The 27,408-nt window shown below is 37.4% G+C and overlaps 2 long non-coding RNA genes across 3 annotated transcripts; both read right to left on the reverse strand.

The window, feature by feature from the left end:
- Positions 1 to 9,494: 9,494 nt before the first annotated feature.
- Positions 9,495 to 20,488, reverse strand: LOC146437728 (uncharacterized). Of its 2 annotated transcripts, XR_014851509.1 has the most exons (4): positions 20,174 to 20,488; positions 19,900 to 20,073; positions 18,074 to 18,201; positions 9,495 to 13,412 (listed from the first exon to the last, which is right to left on the reverse strand). It is a non-coding gene; the product is annotated as an uncharacterized LOC146437728 (long non-coding RNA). The 2 variants fall into 2 exon arrangements; XR_014851508.1 differs by having other exon boundaries at positions 19,900 to 20,488.
- Positions 20,489 to 20,628: 140 nt separating this feature from the next.
- Positions 20,629 to 26,696, reverse strand: LOC146437729 (uncharacterized). Its single transcript, XR_014851510.1, has 3 exons — positions 25,638 to 26,696; positions 24,329 to 24,508; positions 20,629 to 21,023 (listed from the first exon to the last, which is right to left on the reverse strand). It is a non-coding gene; the product is annotated as an uncharacterized LOC146437729 (long non-coding RNA).
- Positions 26,697 to 27,408: the final 712 nt, after the last annotated feature.

Raw genomic sequence — 27,408 nt, forward strand, 5'->3', positions numbered from 1 at the left:
TTGTATATTATATTAGAATAGCAATTTTTTTCAGTTTTTCTCTCAATGTTAAAAAGGGGAAATCCATACGACTAATTTTATTAACAGGAAAATGAGAAACAAGCAAAACAGTGACAAAATAAAATGCAGTCAAGAATTTGTTTCGTTAAGATCTCAGTAACTTCTGCAGATTTCAATGTTATTCTCTATTAATAAAAATGTTTCAATGAGAGAAAATGGGACTAATCCTGCAAATAAGAACTCAAGTCCTGAGTTTGCATGATTCCTTACATTCTTTCTTTTTTTTCCTTTTCCTGCTTCTGCATTTTATCACCATGGCAAGAATTTTAATCCTGGAAGCAAAACACGAGAATAAGCAGTAAATTTGTTGTTATTTTTGATTTTATAATAGATTCCCTATGTGGACACATCATGTATGATCTGATTCAGCAACCCTGACTTACACAGTGTTCACATCATTAATTCCATCAATATTAACAGAGCTGCTCGTGCACATTACAATTACTTACATAAAGGATACAAAACCATGCTTTAATTCTTCTGTATCCCTGTTTCCTGGCTTCTTCTTGTGGTAGGAGTATGGCTACATCAGATGTATCCAATTTTTAATAGACTGGGTGTTTGATAGAAGGGCATTTTTTATCAGTATTCTGTTGCATAAAATGGAACAATTGGCTGTGACATTCATGGGTTTAGAATTTTTGTATAAGAACAGTGTAGATAATAACACAAAAAAATGATAGTGCTGATTTCCAACTTTCTGGAATTAAATAGCTTTGATTGCCTCAATCCCTTAGTTCTTGTTCAAATTCCCTCAGAAATACTATCTTATTTTGCTGCAGGAAACAAAATTGTACTCTATTAAGAAGGCAAATTCTTCTCTCTTCCTTTTGAAACAACACTTCCCTAAACTCTTGTTTGTGAATGTAAAATGCAGCTTTCAAAAATTAAAAAAAAAAAAATCATTATGGTTCATTTTTTAATTGCATGGCTTTTCTAACATGAAAAATAAACCTGCCTGCAAATATATTCAGAAATAAAAACCCTGCATGTGCAGTATGAAAAAAAAAAGATAAAAGATATCTCAAGAGTAAAGTAGCTGAAAGCCATCATGGGATCACTTCGGGTTTTTTGTTTTCTTATATTTTGAAAGTGTGACATTTTGAAAGGAATGGCAGTGAATGAACTATCAGATAAAGGGATGACTTCACCGTGAAATAAGTGTAGTCATTGTACTCAGAAAAAGAAAGTATTTCTTCTTTTTCTTTAAATGTGGCTGATCTTTGTTATTTAAAGAACCCTGTTAAATTTTTGGAAGTGCAGCACTTACCCATTTTTCTACCTGTGATTGGGAACTGGCCATCCACATTTTAAAGCCTTGTTTTAAAGAGTTAGGAAAGATTTTAAATACAGTAAAATGGAAAAGTGCCTATTTCTTTTAAAATGCTTCTATTCTTTTTTGTTATACATTATACATCAGAGTGATATTTGAAGGCAGATTTATTACACACCCTGGCAGAATGCTTTGTACATTTATAATGCAAGGCTTTTATCTAAAGTTCAGAGCATTATTTTAGAAGGAAGGTGTATCGTTTCCGTGAGACAAGTTCTATTCCTATTGAAAGGTGTCCATAGGAATTGGAAATGTGTGGTAAAACTGACAGCCAAGGAAGAGCTGAAATCTATATCCCTTGCCTAATGTAGTGCTGCTTTCTGAGCCTTACTCTCCTGATCTAATTGAAGATGTTCCTGCTCATTGCAGGGGGGTTGGACTAGATGACCTTTAAAGGTCCCTTCCAACCCAAACTGTTCTATTGTAATCAAGTCTAACTGCTTGGTCTGAGAGTTATACATAATTTAATAGAGTAAAACTAATTTAAATTGCGGGTAAATATTGAATCTGTTAGAATTTGGAAATGATAGAATATCTTGACTTGGAAGGAACCCACAAGGATCATTGAAGTCCAGCTCCTGGCCCTGCACAGGACAGCTTCAAGAATCACAGTAAAATGGTCTTAAAAATATTTGAGTTCATTCGGCTTGAAATGATTTCCCAACAATGCCCTTAGCACATGAAAAGCTGCTGTTGTAAGGAAATAGGTTACTCATGAGAGGACACTGAGTTGTGTTTTAATCCTATATTGACAACTAATAACTGGAATTTCCAGGAATAAAAGCATTTGTATGATCAATCTCCATCGTGTAAAATAGCCAGAAGTTTGACACCCTGTGTCTTTGAAAATGGATCTAATCTGCCTACCCTCATACCTCTACTTTCAAATATCACCTGTCACTCTGTGTTTTTATTTTCTGATGTTCCCTGAACAATTTTGAAGCAGCTTGAAACAAGTTTTGCATCTGAGCCTTTCTCTTTGTGCTCACAATCATAGCTAAAAACAGCAGTCAGGCCACTCTCTTAGGGCTTGGAGTGCAGGATTCTTTTAGGGCATTTATTTTCTAGTACTTCTTCAGTGTTGGGAATTCAGCACTGAACTGAGCAGCCTGAACTGAGTTCTCAGAGCTCACCAGCAGTTCCAGTCTGCAAAGGAATAAACACGATGCTGATGGAGTCATACCCTGCTAAGTAAAAAGCGTTAAAAAAGGGTTAAAAAAGTTTTGAATAAACTTAGTCATCTTTAACAAGTTAACTTGTTACATTAAAAAAATATTCCTGAGTGTTATTAAGCCTAAAATTTGATACCAGTAATATTTCTTGAGGCAAAATAAAAATTATAGTCAAAAGGTATTTTCTCCTTTAAATACATTTAAATAGAAGTCACATTTTATTTTGTGTACTTCATGACCACTTGACACTTCTTTAGAAAGTCACCCCGTCCACAAAGAGAGCTAACATGTTGGTGTTAAAGCCAAATACAGTGATCCTAATCTGTGTTAAGGCTTTTATCACTGGACCCAAGAAATTATCAATATTTCATGCAGTGATTATTTCAGTGGGACTATTTGTGAAGTCACACACTGCTTGGTATGCAAGTACCCTAATTTGGATTCCCTGTCTGACCATCTTCTATGCCACAAACTGTGATAAGACTCCATGAATCTGAAATCGTGTAGGACACAAATATGTTGTCTTTTTTCCTGCCTCTCTCAGGCCAGCTGCCTTCTGTCAGGCCATGCTGATGAGACAGGCAGGGGAATGCCCACCTTGGAAATACTTCTAAGAGACCCTCACAGCTTCTGTTTCAGATTAGGTTTTGAATTTCATATTGGCTGTGGAATGGTATCCGCATTTGGAGAGTTTATCATCCATGCCATATGGCATGGAAACTTACTAACATCTGAGAAGCTGAGGAGTGTTGTCTGAAATATTATGAATCCACAATGTGCACTTTAGCATTAAAAGGGCTGGTAATGAACCTGAGCACTGACATGTTTGTGAGAAAAGCAAGTATGTGAGATCACCTGTTTGCTCTGCAGGCACAGACATAGCGAGCTTAAACACTTGAACTCCAAGCCAGACAACTTCATACCAGGAATACTGTCTAGTGCTTTAAGAGAGAGTGTAGTTAACTAGAAGGAATAAAAACCCTAGAGCTGTGATAATTCATCAACATAAGATTTTAGTACAAGAATCAGTGTCTTCCTGAAGGAAATGTAACCCAAACATCACTTACCTTGATTGCTCTGTAATGTCAAAGGGATGGCTGGGATGGCCATGGCTGGTTCAGAGAAAAGGGCAGAGCTAATCTTCCTGCTACTTGTACTTGGGACATAAACTAGTGTCCATGTTGTAGGGAAATACTGGGTTTGTTCTCCATTGCTTATTTGGAAAATAAAAATACAGTGGAAGGGCATAACACATGCAGTGATGTCACAGCCATTACTCCTCCACAGAGTGCTCTTGAAGAGACTGAAAAGTATTTCTGTTTTTTGTCACACCCACCCAGGTAATACATTTCACATCAGGCAAACAAATGTTCATCCTTCAGCAGTGCATTTGTGTCCTTCATAAAGTTCCATACTTGATTTGAAAGTTTCAAAACTCTGTGTGATACAGATGGTTCAAACCCCATTGATAATTCAGTGTCTGGTTAGCTCTAAAGCAGACCAAAGACCTGGTAATTAATGTCCTGAGAGATCTGAAAAAGCTTATGCACACATTTCTAGACACACTCGTATTTGCTGTCAGTGTTCAAACACTTTCAGGAAACTGGACTGTGATTTGGAGCATATGTTTCTTGCTCCCTAGTCAGTAATCAGGCCCACCAAGGGCCACACACTGGCATGGAGTGAGAGCTAGAATGTAAAGCAGAGATTAAGGATTACAGCTGAAACGTAGTTTGACCCTTCAATGGGTCTTCATATCTGTTGCTTGGACAGATTTAGAAATAGAGGTGGATTTATACAGCAAAATAATAAAATCCTTCATAAATGGAATGCAAATCTCCATCTAATGGGCTGGTTTTGCAGTATTTATGGAGACAGTGCAACTGCTTACATTTTAAATATAAAACAGGTCAAACCAGCACAGAACTAGTCATCGAAGCCACGCAGATTGATTTCAGTAGTTACAGATATATGTGTTGTGTGTATGGATCTGTAGAGGAGGTCATCACTGTCAGCAAAGAAAAACATTCCTATCTTTTAGCCCCTTCCCTTCATCCCCCACACCAGACACTGCCTTTAGTCCCACAGCTCTTTGCAATATAAACCACAGAAACTCAGAACAAGTATTTCCATAACTTGCAATTTGCAGCAAAAGTAATGGCAGAGATACCACAAAGCATGGCAAGGATCAAAGAGCATCTGTTATGAACAGGATCACAAATAATGGCAGCAAGAGAGAAAGGGAGGAATAAAGAACAGCTCCGTTTACACCCACAGTCTGAACCTTCCAGCCCAACAGAAGGCATGTTTTGCAGACAAACACAGAATGCCTTCCAGGATGCTCTGCAGAATCCAGTCATACTGACAAAAATGTTTATAGCGCAGTGATCTGGAAGAGAAATGTTTACAGTACTTTGCTGAACAGAAAAAAGAAAGTCTTTCCACAAAGACTGCAGACTTTCACACCTTGACATACACACACAAATCAGTAAGATTTGTAATAGGCAAATTCTATAATGGCAAAATTTCAAAGTCCCTGTGCTGTGCAGCTTGCTCACTAGGAGAGTTGTAGGGCCCAGGATCAGATTCACAGGGAGCAGTTTAGGTCCACATTCCCTGGACTTCCCATTCAGGTCCATCTATCTTTAATGAAAGTTAATAATTTAATCTCCATGTTACTTACACATTACCTCCTTCAAAAGGCACCAGTCACTAGCCCATGGGTCAGATCACAGTCTTTCATTTCATAATATATTAAGGCAGTAACAATAGTTCAGCATTCAATATGACACAATATGACACAATTTATAATTATAAATTATATCTTTGTCTACGGCTTTTCCTGTCATAATATGTGAAAGTGGCAAATACAACCTGTAAGTAGTAAGTACGGTATGAAATTTCACAAGGTTCTTATCATTTTGTGTCATTATTCCTGTCATTGTTTATTTCTCTCTTTTTATTGTAGGAATATTTTTTATTTAGTGTGGGGATTTTTTCTTCACCTTTTCTTATTCTCTTTGATGACTGAAAGTATTCTGCTGCCTAAAATACAAAAATACTTTGTGGTCTTTTCAAAATGTTGATTTCTATTCAGACTTACTATATTTTTTTTCCTGTTTATCTCCCTCTTTGTTTTTCACTCATTGAAAAGCTTGAGATTTAAGGTGCATGTATGTACTTGTGAAATTAATATAACTGAGCAGCATGTACCCTGATCTTTTCTCTGAAATGTGGTAAAGTTGGTGCTATTGACATTTCAGATCATGTCTCTGTTCTTGTCCTCAGAGGATAACACTCCCCTTATCTGCCCAAAATACAAAGTTACTTCTGTACTTCCAGGTATATTTGTTTCATTTTGCTTTTCTCTTGCCTGAAAATAAATCCCCTTAAAATTCTTTGTGAGATAAAACTCTGAGGAAGCCCAGCTGGTTGGCAGCTGTGAGCCAGGGAAGCCTTTGATTCTCAGAATTAAGGACAATCTGATTTCCTTTGCTACACACACAAGAAGCTTGCAGTTCACAAAGAAAATCTAGAAAGAGAGAAATGAAGGGAGCAAATAAGCAAGCTTTCAAGGGTAGGAAGTTCCTGGTGAAGCAAACATTCGGCTATTTCTTGGCTCACTAGGCTAAAGGAGGTAAATAAAGTTAGGAAGAAACTTGTAAATCAGTCCTCTAAGTAGGCAGCCACAGCTCTGGACTGGAATGGAAAAGAAATGAGTCTCAGATAGAAGCCTGTTTAACATAATTCCACACCAGTTCATATCTATTAGGTTTGACTTGATATTCCTTGAGATGTTTTATTTTTAGATATTTCATTGATAGCCACAATTTTCTGATAATAACTTGCAAATAAAAAAGAAATCTTAAGATATGTCAGCAAAAGGGTTACATTATTAAAATATTAGAACAATCTAGAACCTGGATATCTCAACTAAAGTTTGCTTTCAACAAACAAAGCATTTCTAAAACATAGTGAATTTTTGTGGAGTCTGAGATCCTACATGGATTCAGGTGGAGGAATACAGGAGTAAATGATCTGCAGATGGCAACAGGGAGTGGACTTGAGTACACATGAAAATTAGCCAAATTTCCAGCATCCCTGGAATACTCATCTTTGTAATAATGAATGCAAAAATGTGTCAAATATGCAAAATGGGTAAACACGTAATTATACTAAAAGCTCTGGCAAACACAGTTGTGGAGATTTTAAAGATTCACTTGCTAGAAACAGGACCACATGAAGCCTTGATATTTCACTTTAGAGTACTCTTTCAAGCATCTCTTCAAACCACTAAGAAATACATGAAGAAATGCAAGAACAGCTCCACCAAATCAAAGTAATGATAGCCACTGATTCACTTGAAACCAGGCACCAGGACCAAAAAATACTCAGCATCACTGCTCAGTGCTCATGCAGTAGAAAGTAACACGAAAATATGGAGAAAAATTCCTGGATACCGAAGGGTGGACAGGATCCTGAAGGCAGAGAGAAAAAAAATCTCCTATGATCTCAAATTAACATTTTAATAGATTAAAAAGCATGTTTCAAAGACAGATTGCATAGATGACACACTACAGTTTGAAAAATGCTTTGCAATTACAGAACACAGAATTTTATTATCAGCCATCAAAGAAGCAGCAAAGTCTGCACAGAGTATTCATCAGCACACCTGTTGCATCCATCACAACATGGTTTAGCTCTGTAAGAATGGTTGCCACTAAGAAAAAAAAAAAGCTTGATACAGATCCAAGCCCACTTGATTACTTGAGAACTGCAGTGCATGTGACAGGAGATATCCTGTGTTTCTCACCCAGCACAAAAGAACTCACTCTTGGTGTGGTTTGGACATGCAAAGCTAGAGAAACCACGCAATGATTCACAAACTGTCTTGTGTTTGAGACTTTGTGGGTACCAGTCCAGCTCCATCATGCACCTAGCGAATACTGAGCCAGAAAATGGAACAAATCCGTCATGAAGAGGTATGTGTTTGCATAATTCCACACAGAGTGATATTTACATTTTCCTATGAGTGATGCTTACCCTGTTGGACAAAGTGGTTTTCGCAGGAAACACATCCAAGATCATATAATCAGGGTGAAAATTCTGTGACAGATGTCAGGGAAAAGAATCTGTGTGGGAATACAATAGATGGAGTTGATGGAATCTTAAGCATTTTTGCTAACATGAAGACATTTTTGAGCTTCAAAAGATTTTGGCTTAACATTCAAAGTACATGAGGGACCTGTGAACACATATGTAAGTCAATGTAAATCAAGAAACAACACAGATTTTATGTTTAGAAATAAGAAGAAACACAGAACCTCGACTTGGAAAACTTGGAATACTTTATTTTCCCTCACCTCTAATCACTGCAGTGAATAATTACCTAAATCTGTGAAGAATTACACAGAGAACAATAATTGGAGAACTGACATCTAGGAACTAAAGACACAGGCTTCCAGTTTACAGTGCAGACACACAGGCCACAACACACTTTATATGCACACTCAAATTTCAAGTAGTATATGCTAATTTAAGGCACTAACTCCTGCCTGCCCTAAAACAAAAGGGATAACATAGATTTAAGGATAAAAGTGTAGCAGAATTAACAAATAATTCTCAGGTATGAAGACTTACAAAGAAATTCAGAGCTGATATATTGCTGTTTTCTTCTATTTGACCTATTCATTTAAAGTGGCAACAGAGGGCTCCCTAAGACATAAACCCCTTCTTTTCCTGTTTTTTACTCCCTTTGTTTGATCCTTACCTTTTTCTGAGCATCAACACATTTCTCCATTCCTTCCATAGCTTACAGTGTATGCATCCCCATGCTTCCCTGCAGGAAATACTTTAAAGCCATTAACAATCATACTGTTGTCAATATGCAAAAATACAATGATCATGGACCTTGATCACATGAGTAATAACAATGACTAGTAAATCAAACTGCATAAACAAAGCTTGGCTCAAGCTTTCATTGCTGATGGCTTTGTTAGTATTGTAAGCAGATCTTTATCATATCAGACAAAACCTGAATATCTCTAAGATGGGAGAGCTACTAAAATTGTATAAACTGTGTAAGAGTAAGAATGGAGAGAGTATAAATAACCATCTTTTCTGTATTGGATGAGTGGGATCTTGAAAACACTTAAGGGAGTTTGCAGTTTTTCATTAAGGCAGAATTGGACTGTTCACAAGGTTTAACTATAGACCTTAAAAGAAAACTGTTTTCCATTTGTCTGAAAAACAGAGATGTTGGTGTTTTAATCAAGTATTTTTAATGTCAGTGGTCCTAATATGAATTATGCTTTATCCTCAGCTACCTTCCTGGTTTAGAGCCCATCATTCCTCGTTGTACTTACCAGGAGTGCTCCAGTTTCACATCCAACTCTGCCTGATGTTCAAAGAGTCCTTGTGCTATCTTCCCAAAGTCCCTGCCTGTGATCATCACTATTTTTTACAGGTTATAGCAGTATTATAAAGGTTTGTGAGTCTCAAATCACAAATGTATTTGAAAAAAAACACATTTTTGTACCTTCCCCTGTAAGATTCACCCTTTGCCTCTCTAGCTCTGGGACTACTTGGGGACCAGCAGGTTCCCCAGGAATGTGACTGCAATGAAGGGAAGATCTTCAGCAAAAACATCCTTCTTCCATTTTTGGTGTATTATTAAATAAAACCAGAAATGGCTCATAACCTATGTTTCTGAATTCAGCACAGTATCAGCAGAGGTTAAAGAATAACCAAACTGAGGGACTGACCATCTAGTAAATCACAACAATCAAGTTATTACAGTGTTTTCACCATCATTGTTGGGTTTTCTTCTTTTAAGTTTATTTAAGCAAAAATGGCACACAAGAGACACTTCAGAAATATTAATTTTATTGAGATTTATTTCATAGAAAATTTAAACACAAGAGATTAAATAGAAAGTCTTGTCAAGTGAGAGCCTGTGAAACTGAGTTCCAATCACTGAGCAATGTCTGATGGAATTGCTAATTAGATCACATATTTTTCCTTAGCTGTAGAACAAGGAATCACACCAGTGATCCCACTTTTCATCTGCAGAATAAGTTTCCAATCCCTTTTGTAACTGGTTAGTACAGCACAAGGTACAAATTCCTACTGATGCTGAACAGAAACATTTATGTATTTACAAACTAATACATGCCTAGGGAATAACAAACCTCCAACTTTTATTTTTCCAATATTTAACCTCCACTGAAAAACAGATGGTAGGAGGTAAGCCAGGTTATCTCAGACTTCTTGTGATGGGTTCAGTGGCAGAGACCCAAACAGCCTCGCCTGCAGCAGAATACCTATCCCACTGGCAGCCAGGTTTTTCCACTTAACTCCCTTTTTCTGCTTGGAGCCAGTCCAGCCCAGTTCAGCTCTTTTGTAGGAGCTGAGGAACCAGTATTGATTTCCCATTTAAGCCAATCTTGCGTGAGCCCAGCGCTGCCTCCCTCGCTGTGAATGCAGGGAGCTCTGGAGGAAACCAGCTGCAGCGTTTTCAGCACGCAAAATTGCTTCTCCGCCCTGGATGTGAGCTGAGTTGCAAATTAGAAAAATAAAAAGCAAAAATGGCAGCAATAGATGGGCTTTCTTTTCAAGTCTGGTACACATTCAGCGCTGCCTTCCTAGAAAGGATTCTCAGAAAACAGGGAATTTGCTTGTTAGAGCGAAAGGAGAAGATTCTTATTACAGGCTTCAGTGCAGTTGTCAGCCAAGATAACAAATCCTTATACCAAAGTGGCCTAAGAACAGTGGAGCAATGAGGGCTTTAAAAAAAAAAAAAACAAAATTGTACAGTTTTTTCATGAAAATGTGAAAGTCTCTTATAACTGTCTTTACTGAGTGTTTATGGATTTAAGATGAAGATGGCAGTGATGCTTGAGAATTCTCAGGCTCTGTGACACCAAAGTTTTGTTACCAGATTCTGAGTTTTCAGCAGGCATCCATTGCCATCAGAGGAAAAAAAATATCTCCAGCATGGATATTTTTAGGGGCTAGCAGTGAAGTTTTCCAACACGCTTTACAGGATAAATAATGTTAATAACGTTGATGCAAACTTTCCAAAGTCATTCAGCAATGAGCTTCAAATATCTAGGATGCAATTGCTGAAAATTGGAACGGAGTTTGGTGGAAAATTGGCAGTACTTCCTGAAGTGTGACATAGAAATCAAACAAAATTTTGAATTGCGGATTGAAAATCAGAGTGAGAATATTTGACCCCTACATGAAATTACCAAGCTAGCCTAAAAATCATGCTTTTTAAGTTCTAGCTCAAAATGGCTTAGCAGCTCCTTGACCTAATTCACTCACTCTCTGTTCTTAGCTGTTCACAGGCTCTAAAACGGGAATCTATATGTGGAGTTTGTCAGGGACAAATTGTTGGAAGCTCTTGCATGGAAACAGGATACTCCTCCTGGCATATCTTTGAGAAACACTTAAGGGTATCTATCCCCAGACACCACTCTTGTTCCTGGTTTTCCTGGAGGAACAAGCCACCAAACCCAGGTCATGACTTCTGCTGCCCCCCATGAATGCCAGTGGTGCAGTGAGATTTAGTCCACTGTGAGGAATAAAGACTGAAAGAACACTCTGCAGCAGCCTGATGGATGGAGCAATTTCAAACTCTACCACGTGGATGTGAGGAACCAAAGAGGACTGCAGCTTCCTGACCTGGTCTTTCAGGCTGTTTGCAGCCTTACAAACAAAGGTATGAGCTGCCTCTACACAGAGGTTTTGACTAATGGGGAGAAAAGGGACTTTTGATTGGTTTCTTTTTCTGTACACAAACTGGCAAAATGGAGTCCGTTAGCTTACTGTGAATCTTAGATGTCAGCAACTATATTTTTTAGTTAAATGTTCTTTGTCAGAAAACTTTATGCAAGAAGATTTCCCACGAGAAAGAAACTGACAGTTAGGTGGATTATTTTCATGTAGTGGAATCAATAACCTGAATTTCCTTGGTGAGTGGTCAGAAGAGCCAAGGTATCCACACCAGGGAATAATTAGCAGCCTAAGCTGCTGACTTGATTGATGAGGCTGCTGACTGATTATTTCTCCAATTTTCCCCAAGTTCAATTCTCATAGACTAGGGTCAGTGAAAAGAGAAGTTAATTTTATGTTATCAGGTACTGATACTCGGTTTCTTTCTGTACTTATTAATATATCTTATTTGCATTTTCAAAGAGTGATCTGGAGGCAGTGCTGAGAAGGTAAAAGACTCTACAGGGATTTTTGTGGGAGTTTTGCTGAATTTGTGGCATCTGGTAGACTTCAGGAAGAATGACAGAAGTGGTTCTGCCTAGCAGAAAAAGCCTGAGGAGGAGGCAGTAGTAATATTTGGAGAGAGTGAGAACCTTGTGGAAGGAGAGATGAGCATCAGAACTTTATTTGAGATGCAGTGCCCAATGAGAGAGAGGAACAGGAAAAAATGTCAACAGGAACAAACCAACCTTTTGCTTTTTAATGTAGTCATTAAAAACTTACGTGTGGATGAGGAATATTTTAAACACTGCCTCAGATAGGAAATGTCATTCATATCTACTGGAAAAAAAAAAAAGCTAAAAAAACCTGGTGCCTGGGGCTATGCTAATTCTTTAATGTGATGGCATTCCTGTTCTGAGAGCTCTGTAAGCTTTCCAGGCTGCCAAGCATGCTTGGAGCCCATGTCTTCAAGCACTATTCCTGCAAGGTTCCCGAGTATATTTTCATTTTAATGGGTTCTTAAGTCAAGCATCTCTGGTAAAGCTTCCTAAAATATGAGTGAGAGCTCATGCAAGGGACAATGACATTCTTTAATATTTACTGCACTAAAAATAGCTTTTAAAAACAAAGCACAGTATACCAAATGTTCTCCTTGTTCAAAAATGGTTGTTTTTAACAGTATTTGATGGATTCAGAGGGCTCTTGGTAAGTACAGTTAATATATTTTCTCTATGTATTCCTTCAGTACTAAAGAGCAAATTGCTTAATATGTAATCTTGAGTAAATGTTTCCCCAGTTACATTCACTCCCTCTTTCTGATATGCTTTACTCCTGCCTGAGAATTTTTCTCCTTTTAATATTTTCAGCAGGCTGGATTTATGAGCCCACGAAAGCAAAGAATAGGAATCACCTTCTTCTGAAGCCAGCTGCACTAGTGAACTTACTGAACAGCTGACTGAGTCCTGAATGATGATCATATAAAGAGAAGTGCATGAGAAACAAAATGAGACAAAACCACCTTCATTTTCCAAAATCTTAGAAAGTACCAACACTGCACAAAAAGGGAGAGAGAGCAGAAGAAGGAAATTAGGGAGACTGAGCCCACAGTTTGTTTCATTTTTCATTCTAACATCATTCCAACTATAAAGAATGACAGTAAAAATGATCAAACAACTGTTTGCTAATGCATTATAGATAGTCATACACAATATGGCAGCTTCAGACTTGTATATTTACCCACCATGAATACAAAATATACTGAGAGTGACAGGTAATGTAGCCAAAGCTTCTACTCTCTGTAAGCATCTGTGTACTATGAATTATAAATGAGAGTCTTGTGTCCAAAGGTAGCAAGTAATGTAGATAATGCCATCTGAGTAAATGAATAAATGTGAAACAGATGCTTTTTGCATTCAGGGCACACTGGTACAGCCAGCAAGCCACCAGTACAGATTATGGATGCTGGTGAGACAGCTGTTGCCTGCATCCAGTGCCAGGTGCATTCCTACCTGGGCTGCATTGAGCCAGCTAAAAAGGCCTTTCTCTCACTCCTTTTTAGCAAGTTTCTGGAAGGATGAGGTATCTTCTTATGTAGATTCCTCAGGTGCTTGGATTTCCTCAAGGCATTTCTGAAAAAAACATATCAGCAACATCATTAGAAGAGTCCTGTATAAAATGGACCCTTCCATTTCCTGGTGAAATTAAACATTTGGTTTAAAACAGTCATAAAATCCTTTTTCTTTGGTTTTTATGCAAGTTTCTTTGGGTCTGCTATTATTTTTTACATCAACAAATATTTTCTCTCAAAATGAGATTGCGTGTGTGAAAAACATTACTGTTAGAAGGGCATTAAGAACTTTTTTTTCATCTATGTAAATTTACTTATTTTATAAGCAAAGAGACAGGAGCTTGGACTCCAGCTAGGGAATTCTTGTCAGTACAGACAGCTCCCTTGATACCTAAAAGGTAGCTTGAACTCCCCAGATAAAATACTAAACCTAACTGTGCTGACAGTTTTTACTTGTGAGACACAGCTACTGCTATTCTTTAAATTTAAAGAAGTTCACAATGCGACCTAAGTTTATTGTGCTCTTGCAGCTGTTCCTTTTCTGCCTAATCCTAGAGTCGTGATGCATCCATTTTCACATATGCTAAAGAATAACTTCTGTCCTGAAAGGAAGCAAAAATGGGTCTCAGACCCATTTCCCCACAGGCTTGTCATCCATGCGTTATTTATGTGGTGTTGGGTTGGTAAAACAGTGGTTATCAAATGGGGAATGGAAGTCTATCTTATTGGAATTTTAAGAAGAAAATGAACAAATGCAGTACTAAATATGTTTTTTGTTTAGCCTGAGCACCTTGAGCTGTACAAAATCTGAAAAGGAAAAATCTCCAGGACCAATAAATATCTGTGCCAATTTTACAATGTAATTTCACTGCCTCTTGCATAACTGAGCATTTCAGAGATTAGAAAGTATAATCAGAGATCCATGGAAAGATTTGGAAGAGCCTGACAGATAACACACAGCTTCTCAGAACTCACTGAGATGGTATTTCAACCCTTAAAAGTGTTTATCCAAAACTACCAGGGTAATTGCAATAATTTCACAGCATTCCCTCAGAAATTGTTCTTCTTCCACACTAAATATCCCTAACTCTTCAAGGTTTCTGCCATAGGTTTGGTCAATCAGAGAGTGAGTTTGCCTGCCATTGCCAGATTTTGAATTCATTTTGAGGTCAATCCAGAGTAATACAGATGATATCCTAAGAGGAATTCTGCATTTACACAGATGTCATAGAGAATTGAGCTTTGTAATGCAAAAGCAAAGCCTGAAACCAGAAGTACACGTCCAACTCTCTACTGCCTTTCTTTTTTCCTTTGTTTCATTTGCACCTGTGCAAAATTAGCATAAAACACCATCTTTGCTCCAATTTGACATGCCTACATCCCAGTTTCTCACTCTGTTTGCAGAAGTGGAAATGACAGTTCACCTTCTTTGGGTGTGCAACAGTAAGAGAGATGCAATCCAGACAGGACAGCCAAAGCATTCACTGTCTCTTAAATGACATTCCAATATTTTTAACCTAGTAAACAAAGCAACTCCTCACAAGTTACAAGTTTTGACTTTTAAAAAGCAAGGAAAAGTCCAACTATGCAACTTTGAAAGCCATAATTTTGCTTTCCAAACAGCATGATTTTATTTAGAATTATTGAATTTTAGCCACAGAAATGTCAATAATCCACAGGTGGCTTGTTCCTATTTTCTTCATGTCCTTTCCTCTCTTTCAGCAAGTTGCCCTTGCATTTATTTCAGTGCAAAAGTTGGGGGGAAAGAAAAGAGACTGTGGAAATTTTTAGAAAGTTTGAGGAGTAATTTGCAAAGTGATAGTTTCTGGTAATGAAGGTTGCTACCTTTGCCCAGGTCTCTCAGTATGATAAAATTGTTTCAGAATGTTAATTACTGAATAATCAGGTTTCCTTGGAAATGAAACCTCAACTTTTACTAAAATATGATATTCCTAAATTATATCAGACCTTTGGTACAATCAAACCAACAATTACACTAAAAGAACTCATACAGTCTTCCATTTAGGATGAGACTCTATTATCTCACAAGAATTAGAAAAATATCTATGATGCATAGCCAATATGGAAACACTCGTCCCATTGGCCTCTATTATCCACAAGGAAATGAGAAAACACTTCCATTACATTTTGCAGTGATCCATGCCTTTCTCCTTTGAAGTCAATAAACTTCATATATCTTTTACTGTAGCAGTTTGTGCATATGTGCAAAAATGACCTTCTGCAGTTTGGCTGCTGAGACGTGCTGGGAGAGGTGACACAGGAATTGTAAAAAGAGATGCAAACTAGTTTATTCTGCCAGACATGTCCTACCATGGAGGAATAAAATGAGCTCTGCAAAGCCTCTTGCCGCATGCACTATTTTGTTGTTCTTTGCATCACAAGACAGAGTTCCCTTCCTAAATCAGCCACCCCTAATTAGTTTAATTGAGGCTGATGCTCAAAGCACAGAAAAATATAATGAAGAGAAAGTCCCTCAAGTGACTCTTGGCCTCTGTGGAAGCACAGTCCCCTCTATCCCATCAAATGACTACACACAGCCTGTTGGAAAAACGCCTTGAAACGAACGTGTATTCATGGAAAAGAGGGCATCAGGGGGGCACTCAGCACTCACTGTCTCTTAAAAAAAAAAAAAAAAGAAAAGAAGAAAAAAAAAAACCTTCAGAAAAAGTACTTTGAAACCAGTGAAATAATCTTCTGAATAAACCACCAGTGGGGAATATCCACAGTCGCTGAGGACAGCATGCTGTTCGGCGTATCAACAAAAATACATTTGGCCTGCGGCAATGCTGAGGGCAAACATATCCCAGATGGGCTAGAGAGGCCCAAATACCTTCAGAGATGAAAATTTAATTAGAGGAAATGTCACTGCAGTGAACAAAAGGATTGCTGTAGTGATTTTTCATCATTGTTTACTACCAGTGGAGGATAGTTTTAAGTGTTAGGACAGGCTAAGTACAGGAGTGTTCTTAAGCTCTGGAATGGATATGAAAGGCATGGATGTGGAAGGTCAGAGGCTCATCCGCACTTGAGGAGTGATCAAAAGGAGTTAAACCATCACATATTGGCAGACAGCAATTTTTAATTGCTTCAGCAATGGCGAAAGGTGGCAAAGGTGGTGCTTTCAAGCCACTAAGAAGGGAAAAACTGACCTTACTGTGTTGATTGGCTTAGGGGTTTTGTTGCTTTGTTGTTATCGTTGCTGTTGTGAGATCCTGAGGATTATAAAAAGTTTGTGTCTCTGAAACACACAGTCATCCCTGAAAGTTGAGATGGCTCACTGCCTCCTTACCTCTTTGATAATCCCCTGTATGTTATTAATTCTGATTCTTGCACGAGTCAGGGGTGAAATTGCTGGAAAAGCAACACAGGACTTGTTGCATCATAATCACAAATGAAAATATGTGAGATCTCACATGAGTTCTGAAAGCTGTTTGGGATAAATTAAGAGAAAATAAGACAAAGTAGACATTGTAGAAAGTCTGTCATACTATTGAATATTCTGCATCTGGATTTTTCATCTCCAGAATTCAACGTGAATTTTTCGATCTTTTTTCCCATTCAGCCTTCATTTCATATTTTCTTTAGCAAAACAAAATAATCACTTTAATTGAAAGAACGCACATCAAGATTTTCCCACCATAGTATTAAAATAGTGTTACTGTAGCACTCTCTATTTGCTATTTTGTAATATGGATCATTTACTGTTCCTTGTGGTAAAAATAACAACAGAAATAGTAATTATTATCAAATATCTCTCACAGAGGTCATACCAATTTCAGTCAATTAATCTTAAGAAGATCTCTACATATAGACAGCTGGAGGGGAGATTCATTAAAATGGGCCAAAATTTAAGTAAAAAAATGAAGAAAGCATTATACGAGTAATATTTCATACAATTATGCATTGATCAGTATATCTATTTGTTAATAAAGTCAATAAAGATAGTTAATAAAGTTAATAAAACTTTTTTTTTAATAATTTTATTTTTATAATAAAGCTATTATTTTTATTTTTTGGTCTTTGCTAGATCCCTTGGATTTTCCTCATGCTGCTGTGACTTTGTTCTCCTGACCCAGATACAACTATACGTCGGTGGATTTTGAGTTGCAGGTAGTAGGGAACATGAAGTCTGCTGGAAAACCTTCACACTGATTCAAGCAATGTTTGGATCAAGCACCTGGAGTACCTTATTGACTTACTAAGTTTGCTGGGTAACGTGCCTTAATTTCAGGTGGTTGATTTCAGTCTCTCTTGGTGCTATGGTTTGTTATCACCTGATACTCACACTTCTATATTCCAGCCCAAATGAGCTCCCTAGACTTCCACTGACCAAAGGCACTATGCTTTGCTGGCAGCCAGAACTCACTTTGTGCTCTACATTATCTTGTTAGTCCTTTCTCTTTTCCTCACCTCCTTCCTTCCTTCCTTCCTTCCTTCCTTCCTTCCTTCCTTCCTTCCTTCCTTCCTTCCTTCCTTCCTTCCTTCCTTCCTTCCTTCCTTCCTTCCTTCCTTCCCTCCTTCCCTCCTTCCCTCCTTCCCTCCTTCCCTCCCTCCCTCCCTCCCTGCCTCCCTGCCTCCCTGCCTCCCTGCCTCCCTTCCAGATTCAGCTCTGAACAAGGTTTAATCATGTGCAGAAATTTGTTAGATTGATGCCAAAAGACCTGCCCAAAGGCAGGCTCTAAACACATTATTGTTTGAAACCTGCAATGGAGAGTCCAACCAGCCTCTGATTAGGCAATGTGCCATACTAAGCAGATATTAATGAATCTTGGCAGCCAAGTATGAGAAATCAGTTTTCTTGCCATCCTTTCTCTGTTACAGATGGTTATCTGGAAAACAGTGCAAACGACAGAAATATGCCATATGTAAAACAAAGCCTCTCTTTTATTTTTTTTTTCCCAGGTTCACAGACAATCAGCTTAGGATTTCACAGTATATATATTACTTTTATAATTCAAGATGAGCATATACATCAATACACAAATGCATCCAAATGATGTTACAGTGAAGAAACCAATACTCTGCTTTATGGGACTCTGATTGAATTATTGATGTTATGGAATTCTGGAGGCTCAACACAGATTCCATCTACAAACTGAAAGGGCAAATTTCTTCTGTATCTGTCTATCAACACCCATAAAATGGAAGTACTGAGGTCAATAATGTGGAGTGAAACAAATAAATAGATGTTTCAAGAGTATACCAGTAAGCTAGGTCAATATTGGAATATATTGCAGAGATTCTGTAGAGGTATTAAAGGCACAGTAAGGAAGCATAGACATCTGTTTTACTATTCTAGTCTTACCAAAAAAATAAATAATAAGTTGATCTTCAGCTGATCAGTTGAGAATAAATCTGTCTTCAGCTAAAAGACAAATCTGAAGGGAAACTAATTCTCAGTATGTCGCCTTCTCCCTCCAATGATTATCAACAGAGTAGATCTTGCACTAACTACACAGTGATTATAAACTGCAGTCAGTATAGTACCTGAGACAAGTTGTGAGACAAATAAACCTCCTTAATCAGAAGTGGGTGACACTCTGCAGAGACACAGGAAATGTAAGCATGAGTAGAAAATATCTGTGTGTATTCCATATGTAATCTCCTAATGGATTTCCTACTAATTATTTTTCTGCAAAAAACCTTTACACAGTCATTTCCCAAGCAACTGGACTAGAACAGAGAAAAATAAATGCCTGAGAGCAAAACAAAAATTCATAAAAAGGCAAAAGGTGAGTCCTTAGTAAGAAAAAGAATTCGGAGATGCAAAATACTTCTATGGTTTTTTTTTTAAATAACTGTGGAGCTACTTGCATGATTTTTCAAAATATTCTGGTGACTTATGCACCACATGAACATTTTGTGATGCTCCTACTCACAGTGAGCAGCACCTCACTTCAAAGTATTTGATCTGAATTCATTAAGAGCACAAATGGTGATAGGTAACTGTCCAGCAACAGGAAAGCACAGAAAAATACCACTTAATGAATGAAATTTCTCATATTATGAACAAAGCAGAAAAGAGGTGAAAGCTCGGTGCAATAGTTTGCAATGCAACATAAGCAAGAATTTTATAATCCTGCCATAAGGGCCATATCCTAAAAAACCTCCTGAGTGCCAAAACCAGGATGTATGAGAACTTTTGGCATGTAAGTCTTCACTCTGAATTAAACCCACTCACCATCTGCATAAGTCTGAAGGTAATAAAGCTCACTAGGTGCTCTCATCTAAATTTTTCACAGACCAAAATCTATCTTTTTAAGCAATAACATGGCTGGCATTTCCCCCTCTTATTCTTAGAAGGAAAGCACACTGTGAGTCCTAGCACAATCTTCAGTGTGTTCTACCTGGTCTACACTTCCTTCAGCATTGTAGGATTTTAATTTTGTTCTTAATTTCATTTATTTTTATTCCAGGGTATGTCATGGTATATATTTTTACTATACACAGGTATATTTTTACTATATTGATTTTATCACTTTTACATGGAAAAAAACCAAAACATTTTAAAGAACACACACACTCACCTGCAATGAATATCTTCAGTCTATTATTTTAGATTATACAGATTGTTGATTGGATAGTTAAGCAGTTAAGAAGTGAAAGCTTTTCATCTTGAGAAGAGGCTCAAGAGCAGGGCTATGAATTCAGGATGGTTTGATTTTTTTTTTTTTTTATCTGCCAGTTCAGAGGAGCAGAGCCTTATGTGGGGATAGGGAGAGGGAAAATATCACATGCAGCAGACAGTTTTCTCGTTTGACATTATACACAGAATTCCACAGGTTTCCTCTAACATCTTACTTGGGTTTTAGATTGGGTTCTAGATTATAACTGTGAGGTGTAGATTTTTTCTTTATGTATTTGCAGCTCAAATCTCTTCAGTCAGAGACCTTGGAAACCTCCAGGTTCTGGTAGTTTCCTAGGAATAAGAACAAAAACATCTAATAAAGACAGAAGTGCTTAAATATGAATATTGAATAAAACAGATCTTAAGAGAAAGCTTAACAAACCCTACAGGAATAACTTACTCATAAATCTTTTAATATGAATTTCACTTCAGAAGGTAACCCAAGCACTGCCACTAGCGTGGAGGAACATAAACCCAGCTATGCCAAATTAAACCAGAGACCAAACAAATTCTGGCAGCCACATCAGAGTTTTAGAAGCAACTTTCCTGTGGCTTCTCTAGGTGTCTGCTTTAAACCATGTGCTAACCTAAATAATTACATTTTGATATCAAAAAGAGCTTTGGGGAGATGCATATTTGTAAAGCAAGTTGACTAGCTCAAGCAGAACACACTACCAAAGTGCAAAGTATTGCTTCATATCAAATAAACATAGTTTGACACAGATTGATTCAAAATGCAGTCCACAGTTTGAGAATGAACACTAACAGAAACCATTGGGTAATTCTTCTTACATTGAAGGGAAGAAAGGTTTGTTCAAAATGTCTTGGAAGAAATCATACAGGAAGTCAAATCGCCTTCTCTGAAGAGTTTGACAGAAGAAATCAACATAACTGTGGGCTGGAGAAACTGGAGGCTGTTTTTCACATTGACAAAAGATTAACCCAAACTGACTAGAAAAGCTATGAGTCGCCCCAAATTCCTGTTATTTTCCTTTGCTGTAGAAAATGGTGTGTATGTCATCACTGAAAGTTAGAAAACATATTCTTAATGAAACAGAGAGAGAAAAACTGTCAAAATATAAACAAGTTAGTAATGCTTGCATAGAAATTCCAGGCATCTAGGGAGCAAAATGATGAAACAGAATTAATGCTGAAATGCATCAGGCTGAAAGTGAGAGTTACAGTGCCAGAGATATGTTGGAAGATGAGTTTTAATGAAGTGGAGTATTGAACTGTGTGCCCTGAACAGAAAAATTAAAGCACAAAGTGATGGTGCAGAATATATTGGAGGCTATAATATGGAGGACTGTAAGAGGCAAAGAGGGATAACACATAAAACTGGACCTTCCACTGTCAGGAGCTGCACAGAGAGGTTTGTGTATCCTTGAAATGAATGAATGCATTGCCTCAGTTTTCACTGTGGGCCACTGAGCTAGGGAAGAGAGCATGAGAGACATTGGGAACAAAGTTATGGAAATGGAAAATACCATGATTAAAGGAATGCTAATGTAAGCAGTTGAATGTACTGAGGTGAAGGAATGGGAAAATCAACAATTCTGAGAGAGCTGGTGCACAGGATTGCAGGTCCAACAATGAATATCCCAAGCAAATCTATCAAGGCATTGAAGAATCTCAGCAGTACTGACAATGCTCAAAAACAGGATTGAAGGTCATGGTAATTACAGCCTGAAAGCTGAACATCCACTTAAAAAAAGATGCAAATCATTGCAGGAGATTGAGAACTAAGTTATCATTGTAAACATACCAGGTATGTTTACAGGAAAAAAAAAGGCAAAAAAACAAAGAAACACATAAGAATGCAGAAATTCTGCCATGACAGAATACAGAATCTATCAAACATTTGGGTACTATTAGTGTCTGATACAATAAGATGTGACAAAAATGAATTCAAACAAAGGGTGAGATTTAGCTGAAGATAGGAAGGTGAATGAACTGCTATTTGAATGGTAGCATGTTAGTATATATTAGCACACATATTAGCATATTAGTATATGTTATTAATTTACTGCCTATAAAGCCAATGTAAATGTAGTTACTTTTAATTAAGACTTTTTTATTCTATCTAAGGTAGCTAATACCACTCTGAATTGCTTCTGGTTGTTACAGCTGATTCCAACCTGTGGTGATCTTGGTTCTAACAGTCTCCTTTCCCACATCTAACATTATTCTGCTCACTGCCTTTTTCACTAGTGAGACTAAAGCTAAACTGAATGTACACTACCTTAAATTCTTACTAAGGTTTTTGTATTTTCTAACATATATTATTATCTTTACTTCTTTTTATAATTTTATGTTGTGTAATAACACTGTTGTTTCCTAGAAGAGGTAAAATCATAGGTCTATGCTATTCAGCTGAACATGTTAAGTAAGTGAATTTTTTTGTGGACCCTACACTCTTATCAAGAGTCTATTCCCAAATTTCAATAGAGTCAGGAAAAACCTTTTCAGCCACTTACAAAATATTCCTAGTACCTCACTTGGACTTGCTGCCTTTCTATGCTTTTAGCTTTTAATTTTGAGTGGAGATGGTTTAGTTTCACTGGAGATAGTTCTTGTCTACATTTTGAACAAATACCTCCTAACAGATATTTTTATTTATTAATTTTCATGTGCTTCACCAAATTCTTTCATCTCTCTGGCACTCACTTTTCTTCATGTCAGAATATCAGCCTTTTTTTTTTGGTGTCAGTGACATCAAACATCTTTTATCAGTCTCTGCTGTTGTCTTCTAATTTCTCCTCTGCTCAACCAATCTGTTGTACTCACTCATGGCTAGTTATGCTTTGGGTTGGGGTTGTTAGTGAGGGAATGGAATAAATCAACTCTTTGCACCTCAGCAGTGGTTTGCAGGTCACCCTGGTTATCCCTACATGTTGATCCACAGAATCTCCCAAGCAGCATTGAGATTCTCCTTTTCCTACACTGTCAACAGAGCTGAAAACAGTTATTCACATCAGAAATGTATTGCTCTTTCCACAGATTTATGTCAGGGTTTCTGCAGCTCCATTTTTGAGATCACAAGTCTCAAGCACTTAGTGATCTAAATCAAAGTAGTACTTGGATAAGTTTCCTGCAAATTGAGTCCCAAATAATCAGGATGCCCACAAGAGCCACCTCCACTCTCACGAAAGACAGACAGAATGCTTCCCATGGACAACCGAGTTCTACTTTCCGCTTACCACATTTCTCTCACTCTGAAGGGTTAAGGCATTCTCTTTTTTTTTTATTTTTATTTTATTCATCCCTACTTTGTGGCAAGCTATAAGAAATTAGAAGCCTTTTGTGAGAACCAGAGTATTTGACTAAGTAATCATCCATAAATATCTTCACTTCCTCTAGTGTCTCCCTTCATGTGAAATTAGAGTATAAATAACCACAGCATTGTGCTTTTCATCACAATTTGAACACTGTCTCGTGATAGCTTACTGTGGAGTAAGACACACAGGAGCTGCTTTAGTTTTCTGAAGTTTTCATAGTAGGTTTCTGACTCTGACAGTACCTCTAGAGCGCAGTGACTGCATTGTCAAAGTGAAATAATCACCCTCAACTAACCCCCTTTCAGTCTGCTGTACCAAGCAGGCTGCCTCTTAGCCACTCTACCTAGTCTTTTTAATAGTGGCTTTGTCACCTTGTTTAGATGTCCCAGCTGCATTTTTGTTTTTTAGCGTTTAAATCCAGTAGTCACAACAGAGCCTTAAAAATCACTTGCATTGAATGGTTTTCTGGAAATGCATTCCTTTGCTTCTCCAGTGATGTACACACTCTCAGATAATTAACATCAGAATTATATTTCTGTTCTTGCTGTTGCCTGTAAAAAGTGCAGCAAATATCCAAGGAAGGTGTTATGCAAATGACAGCAACCTTAGCATAGCAAAGAAGCAAACTGAAATGGCACAGGAAGAACCCAAAACCTCCATGGCAGAGGTTACAAAGAATATACAAAAAAGGCACATGCTTAGGGACATTGCAGGAATCTTTTCCATGAGTATCCCATGGTCTTTTACAGAGAGTTAAAATCAGCTCCACCAGGTGAAGGTAAAGTAGAATTTTCTCTGCAGAATATGACTCTTCTCTAGAGGAACTCACCAATAAGACACCCTGTGCTGTTAAATTTCCCAACTATTTGAGCACTGCCATTCTCAAATGAGTGATGGAGAAAACCCTCTATCCTACGAGCATCTTTCCTCTGCCAGGAACAAATTTACATTGACATTTTCTTTTGGTTTTAGAAAAGAAAAATCACTGATCATATAACTTGGGTCCTAGAATACACAGCAAAGAATCTGAGGCCTTTGCTTTCCATTTACCTTGCCCTCAGGTATTTAAGTTCTTTTTATCTTCATTTCCTTTTCCCCTCTTTCATCCTTACTTCACATTTATATAACTTTCTTTCAAAGCTCCCCAGTGTCTCCATGTCATCTCAGGTGTGTATCTTGCCAGTTCCATCACATAAATTGCTTCCAAATTCCATTGCAAAAGCTGCCCACCTAGGAACCAGAAATTAATCGTTTTATTTTTATAGCTCTTTCTAATTTCTGACAAATTAAATGGAAATATATATTTCAAAGCATTCATGACAGGCAGACTATTAGTCTCTATATGCATTCCTTGCAACTTATTTTATGTTACCAGTGTGTTCTTCCAACATCAGATCAAGCTTTGACAAATGTATCTTCAACAGTTTACTTCCCCTAAAAAAAGACGATAGGAAAAAGTTGGATTATGTTTTTAACAGCATAGAAGCTATATACTGAAACCATATGTGGTGTTTCTACTTGAGAATATGCAAAGATTCCTTGGTTTTAACTGACATCACCATAAAACATGATTTTTCCTCTGTGAATATTGACTTGAACAAGTTGCTTATGCAGATTCATTTTATTTATCATATTTTGTTTTGTAAGGAAATCATGGAAAAACAAACATTCCTTGGTTGTGAGAATAAATTATCTTCCCCTTTGCCTCAAAACAAAAAGATACTTTGGACAAATCTGCATTTTGCTGTTTTTTAAAATTTTCTCTGTTGAACAGAAAAATTTTAAGCAGCCCTCACTTGGGTAGCCATGGCAGTTAGGGAAAAACAATGACATTTAACAATTAATCTGAAAATTGAAATATTTACGTGAATGAATAAGTGGGTGGGTGGCAAATCTGGCTGCTACACCCTCCACCAGCGAATGGTAAAATATCCCCTGGAGTTAATGCAGGATTTTTAAAGGGATCTTGAGAAAACTAAAGAGCTCTAACCTGTCACATTGACAGGGCTGAGCTGCCCTTTCAGGTTGCCAAGACTCAGTCAGCCACTAAACTCTGTTTTTTATATCACAGATGCAATCCTCAAGCTCTGTAACTCCTGTGGTTTGAGGCACAGAGAGGGTGGGAGTGGAGAAAGCGAGTGAGAACACTCAGGGAAATGTCTCTGCTTTGCTAGAAGTTTGGCAAATATAGATGTGAACATTTATGCTCAGCACCAGCTTTCATGGATTTGATCACTTCTGGATTCAATGTATTCTTCTCACGACTTATATTTTGGAGGTTAACTGCCAGAGTCAGAGACTGGGGTGGCTCAAGGCTATCTGAAAGGTGTGTAATAGTCTTTGAATATGAACATTTTACCCTGAATCTCCCAGACTATGAAATCCTCCTTGCTCAAGTAACGTGGAAAAAGGCCTCTGCTGTTTCTCCATTCTTCCTCTCTGGAAGAGTGAATCATGTGACAAACAGGAACCCACAGAAAGTCCTGGGAAAATGAACAACTTCTCAAAACATTAACAACGACAGCTCCAATTTGAAGGTACTGAAAAAATAAAGATTAAGTAAAGGGAGTTAATTTCTGTGAACAGCATTCCCACAAATTAAAGGTTAAAAACAGGGAGTGTAAGCTCACTAGCAGTTACCAGCTCATATGTAAAACATTGTCACATCAACTTACTCTTTTGAGATAATGTCACCACACCCACCCTATATGCAAATGTTGCTTATTTACCTTTGCCATTTATTCACCTTTTTTGGCAGGAATTAGCAAAGGACTGTGATGGACTCCGAGAAAACTGAAGATATAAAACAGGGGCATGAAGTGAAATGAAATTTCTATTGATATATTCATACCTTCCTCTTACATTTCAGTATACAAATCAGAACCAGAGGGGTAAAATTGGAGATTTATTTAGATTCTTGATAATCTTTTCCTCTTTGTTTTAATTTTGTATTTCACATTTGAAGTTTTTTCTGCCCTTTGTCCTTTTGCCACTCAGTTGCCTCTGTTTGCAGCAATGTTGTTCTGTCTAAAATTAGACTGTGAGTTCCCAAAGCTAGCTAAAAAGCTCTTAAATATCCCTTGAAGCCCCTTCTGCTGTGGATTTCTGCATGTATTAGCAGTCCTGATACAACTATTTTTAGGGCATTAGTGAAAGGATCAAGCTCAGAAAAATAATTTCAAGAAAGGTTATAGTTATTTGTTTTGGTCCAGGTTTAGCCATAGAAGCACAGCATAAGTAATTGATCCAGCATATTTTAGAAAGGAATTCAGAAGATCAAACAAGAGGGAATATGGCATCAGAGATGGAATATGGCAATATCCTCCAAAACCAGCTTTATTTTCAGAGATTTTATCAGGGAAGCTCACCTTCCAATTTAACTGCTTCAAGTATATATGACCTCTCTCTTTTGCTGCTTTTCCTGCCACCCCTGGGGCTTCCATGAATTGAAGCATTAAAAACAAAACCCAACAAACTATGCAATTTACAGGAAACAAATGACTTGTGATTCATAGCCTGATATCCTGCTTCATACTTAATTGATTCCAGTTAGGAGTGGCAGGACAGTAGTATTCTGCATTTTATGGCTTAACAGAAATGTCAGCCATCTGTTTGCACCTGCTGAAGCTGTTTGGCATAAGTATTACAAACCCTGTGAGCAAGAAAGTGGTTTTTATTGGTGGCTGTCAACATGGAGGCATTAATAACAAATGCTAGAGATATGTTTGATTGGGAATGCTCCCTCCAATCCAAAGATGATCATTCTCATCTAAACCTAACCTTTGGAAGGACTGAACAGACATTTATTTTTTGCAATTTTGCTGTTAAGCTATGGTGAAGGAGCTAAAGTGTAGAGTCTATATTACTTGGGACAGATGGGAAATTAGCATGTCATAAAATTCATAAAAAAGTGGTTGATGATGCTGCATGACTCAAGAAAATAATTACATAATGATTTCCTCCTTTGAGAATATCATCAGACTAGTTAGAGAACAGCCAGTTCTCTGATTTACCTATCAGCAATTTTTTTTAGGTGTTTGATATCCTTCAGGTAAGATGTTTCGTATTGTTAATGTATTCCTTAAAGAGTTGTAACCCTTAGCTTTAAATGTTTAGATGCTTTTTGTGTT

Source organism: Lichenostomus cassidix, chromosome 4, assembly GCF_008360975.1.
Source record: "Lichenostomus cassidix isolate B80296 chromosome 4, HeHo_3.0, whole genome shotgun sequence".
Lineage (NCBI taxonomy): Eukaryota > Metazoa > Chordata > Aves > Passeriformes > Meliphagidae > Lichenostomus > Lichenostomus cassidix.